Source organism: Dreissena polymorpha, chromosome 8 (assembly GCF_020536995.1).
Source record: "Dreissena polymorpha isolate Duluth1 chromosome 8, UMN_Dpol_1.0, whole genome shotgun sequence".
NCBI classification, from domain to species: Eukaryota; Metazoa; Mollusca; class Bivalvia; order Myida; family Dreissenidae; genus Dreissena; species Dreissena polymorpha.
Genome location: NC_068362.1, coordinates 8,832,635 through 8,854,382, shown reverse-complemented (window position 1 = coordinate 8,854,382; position 21,748 = coordinate 8,832,635). Strand labels below are relative to the sequence as shown.

The following is a 21,748-nucleotide window of genomic DNA, read 5'->3' as shown; positions in this document are numbered from 1 at the left end:
TACTACAAATCGACGTAGTCTGCCTTTTGGATCGTTAAGAGGAGAAAAGCATTTGTGTATTCGGTGGCGGTTTGTTACATGTTGGATTAGAACGACTAAAACGGAAGTATAAGCGTAGCTGAGAACAGTTTGAACATTTTAGATGTTTGGTGATAACAATAATTTTAGGACAGAAATTAACAGAAATTTGATTCTTAATGATAAGTATTTACGAGTTGTTCGTCATCGCATTCAAAGCACTTTGAAGCGTATACCATACTATTTAACTACATTTATAACTACTAGGGTTTGTAATTAATACATAACTTAATCTGATACCAACCATTGGCCCCTTCCATTGACAATGTATACTCTTTTGTTGTGGGACTTATTTTATTCATTCGTGGTGAGTTGATATATATCTACTGTTTCTTGTGTTTATATATGCAGATGTGAAATTTTAAATTATGTAACTGTCTAGAGTTTTGTCGGTCCGTGTAATGTACATGTATTTTATAAAGTTGTGTGCATTCTTTTTTTAATTATTTTATGTCATGTCTTTCTTATAATTATGTTGATGTTAATAAGCAACTTAATGCTGAATCAGTATGTAGCCTCGTATAGTTATTCACAGAACAGACATTCTTTTCATAACACTTGTATATGATACTTTAATGTGTAAATTGTTATATGAACTTTGTAAATTTGTACGAGACTAAAAAAATGTAATAAAAATCATATGACGTTAAGATAATTTGTTGTATTTAAATGCGTCCAGACGACCGTTACTAAGCAAGACAATGCAGATAATAAAGATAATTATATGATCTCACTACACAGTGTTTGACTTGAATAGTTGTTAAAAACAGTACACTTTCACTTAAAAAATCCCTTTAATAACAAACAAAAAGTTTTGATATGTAAACCTAAAAATTCGGAAGAATAACTGCTACATAACAACAAAAAGAACCAAGAGTCAACGGCTTAAAATACACCTTAACGTTAGCATTCATTTTCCGTATTTTTTGACGTTATGTAAATTTACGCCAGTAATGAGCGCGACGTCGTAAGCAATTATTTACTTGCCGTTTATTCAAGATTTGCGGATCGTGTATAGACAATTAGTCACTTGCCGTTAATAGACCAGCGGATTGTATATAGGCAATTATACACTTGTCGTACATTAGAGACTTGCGGATTGTATATAGACAATTGTTCACTAGGCGTAAATTAAAGACTAGCGGATTGTATATAGACAATTGTTCACTAGCCGTAAATTAAAGACTAGCGGATTGTATATATACAATTGTTCACGAGCCGTAAATTAAAGACTAGCGGATTGTATATAGACAATTGTTCACTAGCCGTAAATTGAAGATTAGCGGATTGTATATAGACAATTGTTCACTAGCCGTAAATTAAAGACTAGCGGATTGTATATATACAATTGTTCACCAGACGTAAATTAAAGACTAGCGGATTGTATATAGACAATTGTTCACTAGCCGTAAATTAAAGACTAGCGGATTGTATATAGACAATTGTTCCCCAGCCGTAAATTAAAGGCTAGCGGATTGTATAAAGACAATTGTTCACTAGCCGTAAATTAAAGATCACAGGATTGTATAGAGACTATTGTTCGCTAGCCGTAAATTAAAGACTAGCGGATTGTATATAGACAATTGTTCACCAGCCGTAAATTAAAGACTAGCGGATTGTATATAGACAATAGTTCACCAGCCGTAAATTAAAGACTAGCGGATTGTATATAGACAATTGTTCACTAGCCGTAAATTAAAGACTAGCGGATTGTATATAGACAATTGTTCACTAGCCGTAAATTAAAGGCTAGCGGATTGTATATAGACAATGGTTCACCAGCCGTAAATTAAAGACTAGCGGATTGTATATAGACAATTGTTCGCCAGCCGTAAATTAAAGACTAGCGGATTGTATATAGACAACTGTTCACCAGCCGTAAATTAAAGACTAGCGGATTGTATATAGACAATTGTTCACTAGCCGTAACTTAAAGACTAGCGGAATGTATATAGACAATTGTTCACCAGCCGTAAATTAAAGACTAGCGGATTGTATATAGACAATTGTTAACCAGCCGTAAATTAAAGACTAGCGGATTGTATATGAAAATTGTTCACCAGCCGTAAATTAAAGACTAGCGGATTGTATATAGACCATTGTTCACTAGCCGTAAATTAAAGACTAGCGATATGTATATAGACAATTGTTCACCAGCCGTAAATTAAAGACTAGCGGATTGTATATAGACAATAGTTCACCAGCCGTAAATTAAAGACTAGCGGATTGTATATAGACAATTGTTCACTAGCTGTAAATTAAAGACTAGCGGATTGTATATAGACAATTGTTCACTAGCCGTAAATTAAAGAATTGCGGAATGTATATAGACAATTGTTCACCAGCCGTAAATTAAAGAATAGCGATTTGTATATAGACAATTGTTCACCAGCCGTAAATAAAAGACTAGCGGATTGTATATGAAAATTGTTCACCAGCCGTAAATTAAAGACTAGCGGATTGTGTTTTGACAATTGTTCACTAGCCGTAAATTAAAGACTAGCGATTTGTATATAGACAATTGTTCACCAGCCGTAAATTAAAGACTAGCGGATTGTATATAGACAATTGTTCACTAGCTGTAAATTAAAGACTAGCGGATTGTATATAAACAATTGTTCACTAGCCGTAAATTAAAGAATTGCGGAATGTATATAGACAATTGTTCACCAGCCGTAAATTAAAGACTAGCGGATTGTATATAGACAATTGTTAACCAGCCGTAAATTAAAGACTAGCGGATTGTATATGAAAATTGTTCACCAGCCGTAAATTAAAGACTAGCGGATTGTATATAGACAATTGTTCACTAGCCGTAAATTAAAGACTAGCGATTTGTATATAGACAATTGTTCACCAGCCGTAAATTAAAGACTAGCGGATTGTATATAGACAATAGTTCACCAGCCGTAAATTAAAGACTAGCGGATTGTATATAGACAATTGTTCACTAGCTGTAAATTAAAGACTAGCGGATTGTATATAGACAATTGTTCGCCAGCCGTAAATTAAAGACTAGCGGATTGTATATATACAATTGTTCACCAGCCGTAAATTAAAGACTAGCGGATTGTATATAGACAATTGTTCACTAGCCGTAAATTAAAGACTAGTGGATTGTATATAGACAATTGTTCACTAGCCGTAAATTAAAGACTAGCGGATTGTATATATACAATTGTTCACCAGCCGTAAATTAAAGACTAGCGGATTGTATATAGACAATTGTTCACTAGCCGTAAATTAAAGACTAGCGGATTGTATATATACAATTGTTCGCCAGCCGTAAATTAAAGACTAGCGGATTGTATATAGACAATAGTTCACCAGCCGTAAATTAAAGACTAGCGGATTGTATATAGACAACTATTCACCAGCCGTAAATTAAAGACTAGCGGATTGTATATAGACAATAGTTCACCAGCCGTAAATTAAAGACTAGCGGATTGTATATAGACAACTATTCACCAGCCGTAAATTAAAGACTAGCGGATTGTATATAGACAATTGTTCACCAGCCGTAAATTAAAGACTAGCGGATTGTATATAGACAATTGTTCACCAGCCGTAAATTAAAGACTAGCGGATTGTATATATACAATTGTTCACCAGCCGTAAATTAAAGACTAGCGGATTGTATATAGACAATTGTTCGCCAGCTGTAAATTAAAGGCTAGCGGATTGTATATAGACAATTGTTCACTAGCTGTAAATTAAAGACTAGCGGATTGTATATAAACAATGGTTCACCAGCCGTAAATTAAAGACTAGCGGATTGTATATAGACAATTGTTCACCAGCCGTAAATTAAAGACTAGCGGATTGTATATAGACAATGGTTCACCAGCCGTAAATTAAAGACTAGCGGATTGTATATAGACAATTGTTCACTAGCCGTAAATTAAAGACTAGCGGATTGTATATAGACAATTGTTCACTAGCCGTAAATTAAAGACTAGCGGATTGTATATAGACAATTGTTCACTAGCCGTAAATTAAAGAATTGCGGATTGTATATAGACAATTGTTCACTAGCCGTAAATTAATGACTAGCGGATTGTATATAGACTATTGTTCACTAGCCGTAAATTAATGACTAGCGGATTTTATATAGACAATTGTTCACTAGCCGTAAATTAAAGAGCAGAGGATTGTATATGGGCGATTGTTCACTAGCCGTAAATTAAAGAACAACACTTATTTCTATCCTTATCAATTTTTTTATTTGTATTTAACTTATATCTCTCGTTCACATTATGTTATAGTAATAAAACATTTTGACGAACACATTTCATTCTGGTTCATCAAAATTAATTGATCAAGAAATTGAAAGTTTTTTTGCAGAAAATAAATATCCGACTGACTCTGTCGTGTATGCCGTGAAAATAACAATAACACATTCGCAAAAATATATTTGGGTAATTAGAAAAGAACTTTACCTTACTACTGTCAGGAATGCACAGATACAACCTGTGACATAATGAAACTTACCACAATGTGATCAAATAGTATTAATAAATTAGCTGAAAAACGAAAGATCGGAAAAACAATTATAACGAAAATCCTATAAAAACGAATGATCCGAAAATCAATTATAACAAAAATCAAATATTTTAGCGTTTATGTCTGTCCATTTGTCTCGTAATTGATACTGGGTTTTTATTAAATTCATATCGTTATTTTACACCAAAGAATCGAAATGTTTTATGCATTTATTTTATGTATTTATTTTCTAAATTCTAGTTGCAAGTACTGTTATAACGAAATCATATTTTCCCGCGTTTGGAACTGTCAGCCTTTAAAATGACAAATCGTTGTGTGTTTATATCTAATGTTTTTGGCAGAAGAGTATTCGAGTATTAATCAATACATTATATCTATGCCCCACATTTGAAGAAAACAATTTATTTGTATGTTTGTTTTTAGAGTAAATGTATCTCTCTTTTAAAGGAACATTCTCATCTTACACATTTCTGCTTATTTCGCTAGATATTTGTTTTCGTACTTCTTCTTCTACTTTGTACTTCCTACAGTCAATTGCTGACTATTACATGAAGGCCGATATAGGCAGATATGGACACTGTCGAGTCCGTATCCTGAGAAGAACCTGTACATGGTGTCTATGGAGGAGATAATGAGAATGCTACCCGAGTAGGGAGCGAACCCACGAAATCCCGATCGCTAGGCGGACACCTCATCCACTACACCACCGGGATAGTATATCCGAATGCCTACTGTTATGTGTATATTTATTTTTGGCATAGAATTTACTTTATTACCCAGTGTGCATAGCTTTAGAATTAATTTTTAATTGTAAACACAAACCTTAAAACTATCACTCAATTTTAGAGTGAACAGCATTTGATTGTGTAGCCCCAAGATAGAAAAAGTTATCAAGAAATGGACAGACGTTAAGGTATATTAACTAATGAAATCTCATGACCCTTACTTACTGACTTACTCTTACCACAAAATGATTATAAAATGAAACTTAGAATGGGAGCAAGGTTAATTTTGTACTTTGAATTATACATAAAAACATTTATATTGAATTTGCACGGAATAATCATTAGGAATAATCATTGTTGTGTATTGTGTGTTTGCTGTTTTCTATTGACACATTCCAGTCCAGTTCATGTATGTAAATAGGGAGACGGAAAACTACAACAGGCGAGGCATGGTATGGTATTGCGCAAGGGGGGGGTGGTTAGAGGATTATGGTTAGGGTTTGGGTTAGTGTTAGGGGTCGGGTTAGGGTTTGGGTTAGCCTAAACCCAACCCTAACCCTAACCCGACCCCTAACCCTTACCCTAACCCTTTTTTGGGGTTCTCACCCCTGACCATGCCTCGCCCGTTGTAGTTTTCCGTCTTCCATGTAAATATTTTCTAACATATTCTGACATATTTACCATAATTATTTCTTATATTTAGGTATTCGGTATCCATTCATCACTTTTTTCGTTCAACTGTGGAATGTTTGAATTTGAACACTATGTACTTTCTTTTCAGACAAACAACAACAACCATGTGTGAATGATGAGATCTCATCCATCACATCAGTTGAACACAAGTTGGTAAGATAATTAATCAAGTACACAGTATAAAGTTAGCACATTTATTCGTGTAGGTGTGTCAATGTTACAAAACACATAGAATAAATAAGGTTTAACAACATTATCATAATCACAAATTAACTATGTGACATAAATATCGTTATTTATGAAGTTACTTGGTTACAGATACATTTCACATTGTACTAAATGCATAATATCAAAATATCTTTGTCATTGAATGTACATGTTTGTATGTATGACAGCTCATAAAGATCGATTGTCCATATTTATTAATGAATATTTATCGTTAGATACAAGTAATTTCGCAAAATAACAAGATAAAAAACATTGCATATACTTACATATGAATCCCGCTCTGTGAAAAGGGGGTTTAATGCATGTGCATAAAGTGTCATACAAGATTAGTATGTGCAGTCTGCACAGGCTACTCAGGGACAACTTTCTGCCTAAACTGGATTTTCGCTAAGAAGAGTCTTTCTTAAAACGAAACATATAATACAAGCGGAGAGTGTCGTCCCTGATTGGCCTGTGCAGAAAGCACATGCTAATCTGGTATGACACTTTACGCACATGCATTAAACCCCATTTTATCAGAGCGGGACTCATATATAAAGTTATTATGGTGATATATTTAATACATGTTATTTAAAAACAAGAAACCGTCGGAGACGGGTGATGCTCCCCAAAGGTTTTTTTTGTCACAATATTGCACTATTTATTCAGATAAAAGGAAACGTTTTGAGGGCACAGTAGTTGGGGGGACAATAATTTTTTATAGACAATTTCAAAGGGCCATAACTCTGTGAAAAATCATCCGACCAGAACCCGCTGATAATATGCACATCTCCTCTTGGTCGTGAGGCTTTCCATAAAGTTTCATTGAATTCCGGTCATTAGTTTCTGAGAAATAGCCCGGACAAGAGTTGCACTATATGTACAGTTAATGGAAAATTTTAAAGGGCCATAACTCTGTGAAAAATCATCCGACCAGAACCCACTGATAATATGCACATCTCCTCTTGGTAGTGAAGCTTCCCATAAAGTTTCATTGAATTCTGGTCATTAGTTTCTGAGAAATAGCCCGGACAAAAATTGTGCACGGACGGACAGACGGACAGACAGACGAAACGGCGACTATATGCTCCCCTCAAAATAAATTTTGGGGGAGCATAAAAAAGGTTAATCACATTCCACAATACCAATTGTAAAAAATCAATTGAATCTTTTTTTTTTAGTAATTACAAAAAAGTTAGTTTTTTTTACATGGACTTGTAGAAAATAAATTAACGAGCATACATAAGCTAAATTAACATATTGGATTACTTATGTTATTTTACGAGACATATTCATTCATATATAATCATTATAGGAAATCCGCGAAACAGCGCATGTGAGGCCCAGTCAGATGAGCCAGTAAGAAAAAAAAGATGTGAGTTCCATGAAAATTAAAGATTAACTTATGAAGTGTACGTTCATGAATGTGTAATAATGAATCAACAATCCATCTTATCATAAATGATACAATTCATTCTCAAGAATTTTTTATATGAAACTATTAGTTCCAACAGAACCTCGTCTGATGTGCAGTATACACAGTACATGCTCTTTAAAGAGCAAACCACATCTCTTTATGTTACAATGTTAACCTTTATTTCATCACTTGTCTTACAAATACAAATTTTATTAACATAAAATGTATTTCATTTTCAGATAGTGTTCCACTTCATTGTTCCCTAGCTGTAGAGTTGTTGGAGAAAACCCTGTATTGTTATGTTACAAAGATAATGAAATAAAGGAGTAGAATTTATTTTCACTTTGTTATTATATAAACGAAACATGTAATCATGGTACGCATTGCATAAATGAATATTGTAAAAAGTGTGTCCTTAATGAAAAACATCCACAAGAACGGTAGAAATTGTCAATATCCACACTTTTTCAAAGATGTTGACCACACTTGACCGAAGTGCAGCAGTTCATAGACAAGAAATCATTAACTTATTAAGTTATTATGTATCATTAGCAGAAACATTATGACCATCTTTCATCAACAAAGAGTCAAATATTGAATATAAACACATGTCGCCGAACATAGACAGACCACAATGACTCACCTATAGCACTTCGTGCACATGTTAGCATAAAACAGCAACTACATAAGTAAGTTAATGATGTGTTGTCCATATAAGCTGCATTTTGGTCTTGTTGTGGACTGTGCACAACCTCATCCACTTCCTGTGCCTCAGTAAGTTGTTCAGGCAGTGGCACCTGCTAATCTATGCATAAGTTGTGCAGGCGCATTCATGCAGCCACTGTTTGACAGCACTCATCGTGTCTCACGAATAAACAACCGCCAGTTTTATGTAGACACCTGTCGATAGAGAATAACAATCAATATTAATTAGTGATTTAATTACAATATCCAATTTATTATTATTAATACTAATGATTATTATGCATTTTATTTAATTGATGAACATCTTCAGATATTAATTAAATTTAAGACTAAAATGGGTAAAGAAATAAATTCATACAACAAAATTTGCAATAATCTACGGCATCCATTTTTATCAACACATGCACGTGCATATGAAAGCAACTTTAAAATCTGTATCAAATGTTTTTTAACTACATGTGTCTCCTTCACTGATGCCCCCATGTCACGTTGAGATACACAAACAAGTCCATCAGTCATTAAAAGACAAATTTCTTCAGTACAAACAACTTGTGTATATATGCTCAAAACTTGAAAACAAATAACAAAACAAATTTAATTACACATTTGTGTACAGCTGCAATTCATTAACACATTAAGGTCATTCAGCAGTTGCTGTTATGCAAAATCCATCCACAGGTGAACAGACAGACACAGAGGACGAACAGGTAGGGGTGGCAAAATCTAAAAAAACTATACTTGTCCACGGACAACCATTTAGGAAATTTAACTTGTCTGTTCCTGAACTACACTTGTCCGTTAATGTTTATATAAATTATAAACGCATTTATTGATTAATGTAAAACAATGTGGAATATACCAAAATGAGTATGATTTGCTAGTTTTGTTTATAGTTGTATTTCAATAGTACATTCATTATAGCAGTATATTATAAACAAAATAAAGACTTTCTAAAACTTTTAATCTTGCAAAGCTAGTGTTATTAAAACATGTGTTGAACATAAGTACATCGTAATCTTAACAAATTAAACTAGTCCAATATGTCGACCTCATCAGACTGATGCTCTGCGCCGCTACTGGTAGCAATTTGATTATCATCAACTGGTAACCATTGAAAATCTGTGAGCCAAGTTTCTTGAAAAGTTCTGGTGCGTTTACTTAGATCATATTTTTTAGCATAATCTTTTTTTAGTTTTTTTGGGAGGTGGACTGCTAAAAGCTTCGGGTTTCTGCTCCGTTGTTGAAGATTTAAAAAAACTAAATGTTCCATTTTTACCATTGAAGTCGTCTTAAATAACAGATACACCGTGTTTTAATTATCTTACTTTGATACTTTTTATGTTCGTCTGATTGTAAAAATAAAGAAACCAGTCTGTACACTGTCTAACGGTCGGGCCGAATGTTTAAAATGCCGCATGCTCCTGGTCTCTTATAGAATAAGGGAGATCACTGCGCAGGAGATAGCCCGTATTTTAGCTTGATTGCTCCGCAAATAGCACTGACAGTGTAATCGCATGTCAACATCCGGTTTTGTAAAACTTAATTACGGCTTTAATACAATGTATTTTTTGTATACCTGGACCCAACTTTTAAAAAACTTAATGTCTACGGACAACTTAAATGAAAAAAATCAGTTGCCCAGACAAGCAAATGTACGACTCAGGCAACTCGGACATTTGATTTCGCCACCCCTGACAGGAGCAATGCTTAAGGCTGGGTCCATACAATAACCGAAAAGCACCGAAAAGCACCGAAAAGCACTCAATTTCTCTCTATATATATGCAATATATCGTTTTTAGTGTATGTTAACGAGTTTAATTAGTAATAAATGGTTATATGATTGTATGTTTATACTACATTGTGCCCAAAATGGTAAATATCGGCAATTACCGACCGAAAAGCACTTCATGTGGAAACCGAAAAGCACTCAATTTCTCGCTATATATATGAATATTTGCGTTTCTATTGTGTGTAAACGGATTAAATTAGTTATAAATGGTTATAGTTCATGCATATTTATACTACCTTGGGTTTATTATGAGGTATTAAGCCCCAAAATTGGATAAAATCGGCAATATACCGACCGAAAAGCACTTCAAGTGAAGACCGAAAAGCACTCAATTTCTCGCTATATATATGAATATTTGCGTTTCTATTGTGTGTAAACGGTTTAAATTAGTTATAAATGGTTATATTTCATGCATATTTATACTACCTTGTGTTTATTATGAGGTATTAAGCCCCAAAATTGGATAAATATCGTCAATATACCGACCGAAAAGCACTTCATGTGAAGACCGAAAAGCACTCAATTTCTCGCTATATATATGAATATTTGCGTTTCTTTTGTGTGTAAACGGTTTAAATTAGTTATAAATGGTTATATTTCATGCATATTTATACTACATTGTGTTTATTAAGAGGTATTAATGCCCGAAATTGGATAAATATCGGCAATATACCGACCGAAAAGCACTTCATGTGAAGATCGAAAAGCACTCAATTTCTCGCTATATATATGAATATTTGCGTTTCTATTGGGTGTAAACGGATTGAATTAGTTATAAATGGTTATATTTCATGCATATTTATACTACCTTGGGTTTATAACGAGGTATAAATGCCCGAAATTTTATAAATATCGGCAATATACCGACCGAAAAGCACTTCATGTGAAGACCGAATAGCACTCAATTTCTCGCTATATATATATAATATTTGCGTTCCTATTGTGTGTAAACGGTTTAAATTAGTTATAAATGGTTATATTGCATGCATATTTATACTACCTTGTGTTTATTATGAGGTATTAATGCCCAAAATTGGTTAAATATCGGCAATATACCGACCGAAAAGCACTCCCGCGACAGCAGAGAATCACCGAAAAGCACTCAAGTTCTCTATATATACATGCAAGTTAACTATAAGGGCCGATTTTAATGGATTGAAAAGATGTACATATTTATTTAGTCAATAATGACTTCATTAAATAAAAAGTTTAAATATAAAGCTCATTACTATTTTTGGTGGCCACCGAAAAGCACTCCCGCGACAGCACAGAATCACCGAAAAGCACTCAATTTCTCTATATATAAACGAAACTAAGCTATAAGTGCCGTTTATAATGGATTGAAAAGATGTACATATTTATTTAGTCAATAATGACTTCGTTAAATATTGATTTAAGTTTAAAGATAAAGCACAAGCACTCAATTTCTCTCTATATTTAATATAATCAATGATGACTTCGTTAAATATTTATTTAAGTTTGAAAATAAAGCACTATATATATGAGGCGCGTTCTGAGAAAAGTGGGCTTAATGCATGTGCTTAAAGTGTCGTCACTGATTAGCCTGTGCAGTCCGCACTGCTAATCAGGGACGACACTTTTCGCCCAAACGTGATTTTCGGTGAGGAGTGACTTCCTTGAAACTAAAAATACCATAAAAGCGGAAAGTGTCGTCCCTGATTAGCCTGTGCGGACTGCGTAGGCTAATCTGGGATGACATTTTACGAACATGCATTAAGCTCCTTTTTCTTCCCAGAACACGACTCATATATACATGAGGTAGTTTGCCAACATAATGAATATGTTGCCCAGCTCTTGCCACGTGGAGGCCACCTCTTGTAAGAGCCAAATTTTGAAAAAAAAAGGCCGAAATATTCCCGAAAATTTATGCAAGAAATAAAAAAAAACGGAAATAGTCCCATTTGTATAAACAAGAAATTAAATATTTGCAGCTGTTTGTAATGAAATAGTTTCCTTTCGGACTTAGCAGCATTTATCAATGCATTTTTCTTTTTTGACTGTAATGCGGCCCGAAGTCTGTAAAAAGAGGGTGTCCCGAAGAGTTGACTAAATTTCTACAGCTAACATTTAATCAAGCGCGTAAACTTCTCAAAAAGCGGTATAATGTTATAGATTTATTTTTGCATTAACATTAATTCAAAACATTTTTAGTTTGCACTAAAATAAAATAAAATAAAAATTGCACTCGTTATAAACCCAAGGTAGTATAAATGTGCATGAAATATAACCATTTATAACTAATTCAATCCGTTTACACCCAATAGAAACGCAAATATTCATATATATAGCGAGAAATTGAGTGCTTTTCGGTCTTCACGTGAAGTGCTTTTCGGTCGGTATATTGCCGATATTTATCCAATTTCGGGCATTAATACCTCGTTATAAACCCACGGTAGTATAAATGTGCATGAAATATAACCATTTATAACTAATTCACTCCGTTTACACCCAATAGAAACGCAAATATTCATATATATAGCGAAAAATTGAGTGCTTTTCGGTCTTCACATGAAGTGCTTTTCGGTCGGTAATTGCCGATATTTTCCATTTTGGGCACAATGTAGTATAAACATACAATCATATAACCATTTATTACTAATTAAACTCGTTAACATACACTAAAAACGATATATTGCATATATATAGAGAGAAATTGAGTGCTTTTCGGTGCTTTTCGGTGCTTTTCGGTGCTTTTCGGTTATTGTATGGACCGCTTAAGGCTTCCCACGGTGTACGTTTACTAAATTGTTATGATGTAGATGTGACGATTACAATTATGCTCTAAAGAGTATTAAAGGCATAAAGCATCAAACTTTTATCCAATATTTGGTGGGGAGATTTATTTTGTGCTTATTAAATGGTGTCTTATGTTGATTAACTGAATGTGTTTAATTGTTTTGAACTAAATAAACATACATGTAGTAAGTTTACATACCTAAATCTACTCTTTGGCAGTCCAAAAGCCCTCTCAACCACAATACACTTGACTGGGCATTGTTGTACCTATTGTTGATAGCCGAGTCCCCCAGTAGGTGTCCCGTGTGGTTTTCTTCCAGAAAAGTCTAATAACAAATTTATAATAAGCTAAGTTTAGTTTAAGTTGGAACAATCATTGGTTAAACGGTTTATGAACGTAGCTATAGGATGCTCGCAAGCTTAACGCAATCTTAAATTCATTTAAATTATAAATTTAACATTGATATGCATATTTTATGTGTTGATACAGTGTGTACACACATGTGTACAGAAATATACTTGCATCTTTTATGTTGTTGAAAGACATTAAAAGTAAAATTATGTATGCACATTAAAACATTATATTTTAGTGATGTGCAATGCATTGATGTAAAAAAATATAATATTTGCATCATCAAAACAGTAGTATTCCACTTTTTCCTAACCAATATTAGCCATAGTCCCTCTTATGGTATATCCATAATAGCACATTATTTATTGTCATACCTTCAAACCACAGACAAAGACAGAGGCATCGTGTGTGTTGACCCAAGCCATTTTGACAAAACCTCAATGAACCTGCAAATAAACTATACTTTAATATGTGAAATGTGTTTTACTAACTTTGTTTCAATGATTTAATTCTATTTAATTCACATTTTTTATGATTTAACACTATTAGTTAAGCCACTTCTGACTGACAAGTGACATTGTACAGTGTGATACAGGGTCATTACAAGAGTTCCGCGGTCGGAGATGACCGCATTGAAGCCGGATTTTTGATTTAAATGACAGGAAAGTACCTTTCGTGTTTTTGTCAATGCAATACTTAAATTACTGAAATATTGTTCAAAGGTCAAAATGAAATGTAAGTACTTTTCAAGGCATGAGCAAACCTTGTGTTATGTTTTGAATGCATGCATATACATGAACAAGTGACCTTGACCTTCAAATGAATGACCTTGAAATGTCCAGTGGTTACTTACTAGTTCTGGCCAACCTTCATGTCAAGTTTCAAGACTCTAGGTCCAAGCATACCAAAGTTATAACAACTTTAACATTTTTACATTCAAGGTCACAGTGACCTTGACCTTCAAATGAATGACCTTGAAATGTCCAGTGGTTACTTACTAGTTCTGGCCAACCTTCATGTCAAGTTTCAAGACTCTAGGTCCAAGCATACCAAAGTTATAACAACTTTAACATTTTTATATTGAAGGTCACAGTGACCTTCACCTTCAAATGAATGACCTTGAAATGACCAGTGGTCATCTGTTAATCCTGGCCAACCTTCATGTCAAGTTTGAAGACTCTAGGTCCAAGCATACCAAAGTTATACCATGAAATAAGAACTTTAACATTTTTACATTCAAGGTCACAGTGACCTTGACCTTCAAATGAATGACCTTGAAATGACCAGTGGTCATCTTCTAGTACTGGCCAATCTTTATTTCAAGTTTGAAGACTCTAGGTACAAGCATACCAAAGTTATAACATGAAATAAGAACTTCAACATTTTTACATTCAAGGTCACAGTGACCTTGACCTTCAAATGAATGACCTTGAAATGTCCAGTGGTTACTTACTAGTTCTGGCCAACCTTCATGTCAAGTTTCAAGACTCTAGGTCCAAGCATACCAAAGTTATAACAACTTTAACATTTTTACATTCAAGGTCACAGTGACCTTGACCTTCAAATGAATGACCTTGAAATGTCCAGTGGTTACTTACTAGTTCTGGCCAACCTTCATGTCAAGTTTCAAGACTCTAGGTCCAAGCATACCAAAGTTATAACAACTTTAACATTTTTATATTGAAGGTCACAGTGACCTTCACCTTCAAATGAATGACCTTGAAATGACCAGTGGTCATCTGTTAATCCTGGCCAACCTTCATTTCAAGTTTGAAGACTCTAGGTCCAAGCATACCAAAGTTATACCATGAAATAAGAACTTTAACATTTTTACATTCAAGGTCACAGTGACCTTGACCTTCAAATGAATGACCTTGAAATGACCAGTGGTTACTAACTAGTTATGGCCAACCTTCATGTCAAGTTTCAAGACTCTAGGTCCAAGCATACCAAAGTTATAACAACTTTAACATTTTTTATATTGAAGGTCACAGTGACCTTGACCTTCAAATGAATGACCTTGAAATGACCAGTGGTCATCTGTTAATCCTGGCCAACCTTCATGTCAAGTTTGAATACTCTAGGTCCAAGCATACCAAAGTTATACCATGAAATAAGAACTTTAACATTTTCGAGCACGCCGCCTGCCCGCCCGCCCGCCCGCCCCCCCGCCCGCCCGACAACATCAATCTATAAGCCGAGATTTTTTCGAAAAAAATCCGGCTAAAAATAACATTGCAATTGGGCAAGAGCGTAAGAATATAACTTTGCTACCTTGCATCTCACCGTGCAGTTTGAGATTTATGTTGCTCAGCTACTGTATGTACAGTCGATTGGTGTATAACGGATAGCTAAGGACTTCGAGTCTCATTTCAACGTAAATACCATGCATTCAGTAATTAAACCATTAAACCTAGATAGACACATGTGACGTCTTTCCTATTCCTATTAAAACATGCCAACGGTTTTAAATTTCCAAAAAATTATATTTTTATAGCGCGAATTTCATGGTACACTGATTTAGTCAATACCGGATCGCTAAGGTCTTTATCGGATTACATGTGTATCGTGTTATTTCTTGAAATTTGACACATCATTTGTAAAAAATAATTGCAATATATGTACATTTCCAGAAAGTAAATTAATTTCTGCGGTTAATAAGACCAAGTTCATGGAAATCGCTGCACAATTGATGAAGTACTGGTTGTTCAAAGCGATGCACCCTATATTCGGGTCATTTTGAGTTGAATACCCTGTTATAATAATACATAGATTTGATAGTGAAAAATGTTTTGAGAGAAATCGATTTTTCATTATAATTTGATTATTTTTCATTAAAAAAGATGTTTTCACTAATTAATATCATAGCCACACACTAACCACATGTGTATTGGACAACTTCAATTGAGTTTATATTTAGTTTGAGACAATCCCCACATTTCTGAATATGGATCACCACATGTCCGTTATTCACTAAATAACGAGTTGCAGCTTTCATGCTTATTTTATGTGGTACGCATCAATTTCGTTTCTGAGCATTCTTCCTTTTTTAAAGGACATATAATACTAAAATATTACATCAATGAACATTATGTTTACTAATCAAAATCTGCATAATTCAAGAAACCATTTGTCTGCACTTTTCCTGTCGTCACAAAAACAGTGCGTACAGAACCTGACCTTGTTTTGCTTTCAAAAAAAGTTGTAATCATTGACACACGTCAACAAAAACATGAATCAACTTAACAATGGTAGGCTTTTTGTATTCAATTAATAGAAAACAATAAATCTTAACATAAATAAAAGTATTTTGCAAAAAACGTTTAACCTATCCGTTACTCACTAAAATCCGCTATACACCAATCCACTGTATTACTGTACAATTCATAAATCTAATTTTGACAGAACATTGATAATATTGGGATTGCAACGTTTATGACTTATAATCGCTGGGGCAGATATTGCAGACATTATACAGTGCAATATTTATTATTAATTAGATAGAAAAAACTTCAAAATTTATGAGCAAAAGGTATATCAGTATATTGCGTCGACAACTAACTTGTATAGCAGCGTCCGAAATGTGAAATAACCGAATTCTAATTCACTCGTTAACATTCAATATTTAATGACAAATGAACTGTTTTACTTCAAAAGAAACCATAAAACATTTGTTTTGATAAAAATTGAACTAAGATGACTAAATATTTACCTATTTAACAAATTAATTATCATAACATCACAAATTTCATTTCCCATTGACGTTTAAGGTCCTCGGATGTTTCGCCTCCAAGACGTTGCGGCCCTCGTCGTTTCGCCCCTGGTCATTTCGCCCCCAATGAGCGGAATGTTTAAATGTACAATGTTTGTCACATATCTTTATTGTGTAGTTTGTTCATTGCTGGGATTTGAATAAAATGTGAAATTAAAATGCACTACAATTGATGTTTGTCCTTTGTTGTTCGATGTGCTTTGAAAATATTGTGATTAAAGGTAACACCATTGAAAATTTCGTGTAATAAATATAGTATTGTGTACGCTTTAATGCTTACGTATAAATATATTAATTGTTTACACGAACAGTTTAATTGGTGATAATTATATAATCATCAAAGAAAGTATCCCGAATCAATAATGTAAGTATATCACGCATTATCCGGCAAAGGGTAGGTGATAAAAACAATGAGCCACAATAAGTATATATATTAATGTAAAATGCATGCAGTCAAAAAAAAAATAATAAAAAATAAACAAACAAACACGTGTTAATGCCGAGCTAAGCCTTTAATTGTCAGTCAGCATTCCGCTGAAACATGACTGGCATCCCCGACCCGGGATCGAACCCGGGACCTCTGGATTTTAACGCAAGCGCCTTATCCACTGTGCTACGGAGGCACTAATAGAGTTAGACCAGTGCATAGTCCAAGTGTAAGATCAAGCACTTTTAACGGCGATTTTATTTTATGACATCCAATATTGTTTTATAAAGTGTAACATAATAGTGTGATAGTTTAATAGTTGTGAAAGGGAGTTGTGTGCAACATGGATTTTCCATGCATAAGATGCATTAGTGAAGTGCGTCCTCGGCAACACGCGGTCCAATGTGATTCATTGCGTTGGCAGCATCGAACGTGCAAAACAGGCGAGTCAGATGAATAATAGCTAGTTACTAATGCAAAAATGATGATGATTTTCTTTTATTGAATTGATAATCACAATCCAATACATTCGATACAAGTATATTCCAAAGCGCGTCATAAAGCCGGTATAAACATATATATTTGAGGCAATTGACCGTTAATTTAAAACATTTGGCGATCCTGAGTTAAAAAAAATAGTGTTGCTATATTGTAATGTATAATAATTACGACTCATTAAGTTTGTAATTGTGATTTTATGTATATCCTTAATTATTGTGTATTGTGTATACTCGAAGTGATCTGTTATGTTTAAAAAGGGTAATTGTAAAAAGTTAATGAAGTGAGAAGGTTTAGAACAATATCAGTGAAATGCAACAATTTTGTGTTTTATTTATTTACCCATGAAATAAACTACATCATATTTATGTAGTACAATTTCATATTAAATAAAAAATGTAATTTAATTAAATAAAAAATATAATTTAATTTAAGTCGTTGGACATTATTAAACATTAACTGCGTTTAATTCCTTTGATTTACTTGGCATCTAAGGCACAAGTGGTGCTTGAACAACAATCAATTAAAGTGCTTCCTAAATGGGTATTTGATTAACAGTCTGAGCAAGTGTCATAAACATGCCACTCAATGCGGGCATCTTATCTTTTAGAACATTGCCGCTTATCCGATGTTAAATAGATAAGGATCGTAATGGAGTGTTAATTGCAATATCTACACTTGGGGACTTTCGTTACGCATCACTTAATCATATCGATATATCTCCCTTATTTTTGACCGGCTTGTGTTGAAATGTGGATAATGAATAATTCAATACAAATCTGATAATTCCTGAAAATTAAATAGAAATTGAAAAAGAACAAAATATAAAAGTCAAATTCGCAAACTCGTTCAACGTTAAATAATAACTTTACGGATATGCAGTACACCCCGTTTTCCCAGAGCAAGGCGCAACTGTATTATAATATACTAATATATGATTTAAAGATGTTAATTTTCAAATACAAATTTCTTTGTCAACAAAACGTATGCGCAAAATATTAACGAATAGATTATTGACTTATATGAAATTTGGCAGATGTCTCAACCGATGCATTATAAATCATTTTGGTATAAAAATTTTCAAGCATATTTTCAAATGAAATAGAACTGTGTGTACGAAACTTATAACAACCGTTTCTTTCACATTTCCGTGTTCTTTATTATTAGGAAATAGCGTATTATTAATAATGAAATGACAAATCAACTTGCAGTGCCCCAGATAAGCTGCGTATCTGCGTCTTTCACCCTATTAAAATGTTTAAAAACGCAAAGAAATACAATATCATGCGTATTGAAAACGCACCCGATTTGCCTTTTACGCACATTCGTCTTATTTGATGCGTACAATACAATAGCTTTGATCGAAAATACTTTGCTCATTTTCGGTATTTTTTGTGATTATTTTTGTTACGCGGCGACGCTTTTATTCAGCAAGCGCCTGGATGACGGAGCAATAAAACAGTCAAAGCTATTCAAACGCTCTGCGGACTAGATTTCATAGTAAAATAAAGCGGCTGACCAAATTATTTACGACGACATACATGCGTTTTCAATCTGACTTAATCCGTCGTTCATTGTGCATGTATTTGTTAAGTGTCTGTACTTTCAGTTTCTAATACGATGCGTAATAAAAATGTCTAAGAGAAAGACGTCAGCAATTGTTGCGCCATAATATCAGTCGATCGCTAACTTTTTCGAACCAAGAAAGCAAGAGCCAATAAGTGCCGAATCATTCGTGTTATCGATTTTTTTTAAGTTTAAACTTTATTGACAGTTTCAAGGATTAAAGATGTTATGAAACATCAGTTTATTAAAGTTAATTATGTTAGTTTACAGTTTTATTGAATCAATACAATTGTGTGCAGCTTCAACAGAAGTAAAGCAGCGATGGTTTTACTGTATGCATCTTATAACTCATTTCACCCTATTCCAAGAATGAAATCACCCTATTTTTCAAAATCAGTGGGTGAAAACCCTATTTCCGAAATAATTATCTGGGGCACTGAACTTGTTTTTCTATGTTCTTGATTAACTTATAAAACGATATACGTTTACTTATGTTAAAAAAGTTATTATATAATCCAGCTGTATATTGCATGGATAATATGATACTTTCTGTATTCCTTATTGCTAAGAAATAGCGTATCATTAATAATGAAATGACAAATCAACTTGCTTTTCTATATACTTGATTTACTTTTAAAACGATATACATGTACTTATTATAAACAAGTTATTATATAATCCAGCGATATATTGTATGGATAATCTGATAAACAATAAATCCGTCATTGCAGAGGTATTTCTTCTGATGAATACAAAGCCGCTGTGAAGTCAGAATGCGAGCTTGAGTTCGTATGCAGTCCTTGTTCAAAAGTACAAACACGTAGAACAGAGGCCACCGATATTGATGCCGACGACTTTGCTCCAAATAGGGATTTGGGCTCTTTCAGTGCGCCAAACGACCGCTCAATGCTCATTCTTGTGGAACTGTGTATATAGTTATACGTCCTTTGAGTTTTATTAAAGGGGCCTTTTCACAGATTTTGGCATTTTTTTAACTTATTCATTAAATGCTTTATATTGATAAATGTAAACATTGGATAATAAAAGCTCCAGTAAAAAATCAAGAAAAAAATTTAAAAAAGGAAAAGAACATTGCCCGGAGCAGGTTTCGAACCAGTGACCCCTGGAGTCCTGCCAGAGTCCTGAAGTAAAAACGCTTTAGCCTACTGAGCTATTCCACCGAGTACAAATTCTTGACGTATTTTATACATTATATAAGCAATCTTCGTAGTTTCACAAAATTTAACGACAAAAACAGAACTCTCCAAATTATTCAATCGTTTCGCGTTACAACGCTTTATAATGTTTAGGTTTTAAAATCGTCAAAAGATGCATATAATGGCTATATTAGAGCACGGTTAATGTTCAGTATTACTGTTTCCTCACAAATATCATAACTAAAACGAAAACTTACGAATCTGAAACAACTTTTTTCAATTTTGTCAATTTACCAAAGCGTGAAAAGATCCCTTTAAGGCTGCCAGTATCTTTATACGGAACCATCATCCACTGTTGCAGTGCATATGCTGAATCTCCAAGGAGTTGTGTGTTCCTTGGGGAAACTGTGGGATTGTCAGTCTGAATCTTATCCATAAGTGTTGAGTTCTTAAAAATCCTTGAGTCGTGGACAGAATCCGGCCAGCCGCAAAATACATCGGTGAATTTCAGACTGCTGTCACAAACAGCTTAATGCAGAGAATGATATAACGAATATATTGAACGTTATCAAACATAAATAGGTCCAATAGTATCAATATTTCTCCATCACGGAGATCGCTAAATCCTTTCTTTCTCGAAACACTCTCACCTCTCTTGGTTGACCTACGTCTAAAGCGCGTGCGGCCGCTATGATTACGAAGGTTTACGAACCCTAAGAGTGGTCTTACCCAGTCATAGCTTTAAGCACAAATCTTACGGTATCGGGTCCGTTCGCCCTAGTTACACGTTCGCCCTAGGTTCGTTCGCCATATATTATCATTTGCATATCGGGGTATGAACAGTTGATTGTTCACACATATAAGCAAGTTTGAACCTTAAGTTTTCATTAATTAATATAGTAAGCAATTAGTGAAAATTACTGGCCTTTGTTACAAACACGCTTACGAGTTAAAGAGCGCCGTCTTGATTTTTCACACATGTAAGCGAGTTTGTACCTTAGATTTCATCATTAATTAATATAATAAGCAATTAGGGAATATTACTGGCATTTGTTACAAATACGCTTACAAGTTAAAGAGCGCCGTCTTTTATATTTCGGT

General features: G+C 33.9%; 1 protein-coding gene and 1 long non-coding RNA gene across 3 annotated transcripts in view; one reads left to right on the top strand and one right to left on the bottom strand.

The window, feature by feature from the left end:
* LOC127841291 (uncharacterized) overlaps positions 1 to 21,748 on the top strand; it is a 462,698-nt gene that overhangs the window by 288,198 nt on the left and 152,752 nt on the right. The gene's annotated exons all lie outside the window — the stretch shown is intronic.
* LOC127841314 (uncharacterized) lies at positions 7,778 to 17,027 on the bottom strand. The gene is made up of 4 exons (XR_008030899.1): positions 16,940 to 17,027; positions 13,602 to 13,673; positions 13,075 to 13,201; positions 7,778 to 8,523 (listed from the first exon to the last, which is right to left on the bottom strand). It is a non-coding gene; the product is annotated as an uncharacterized LOC127841314 (long non-coding RNA).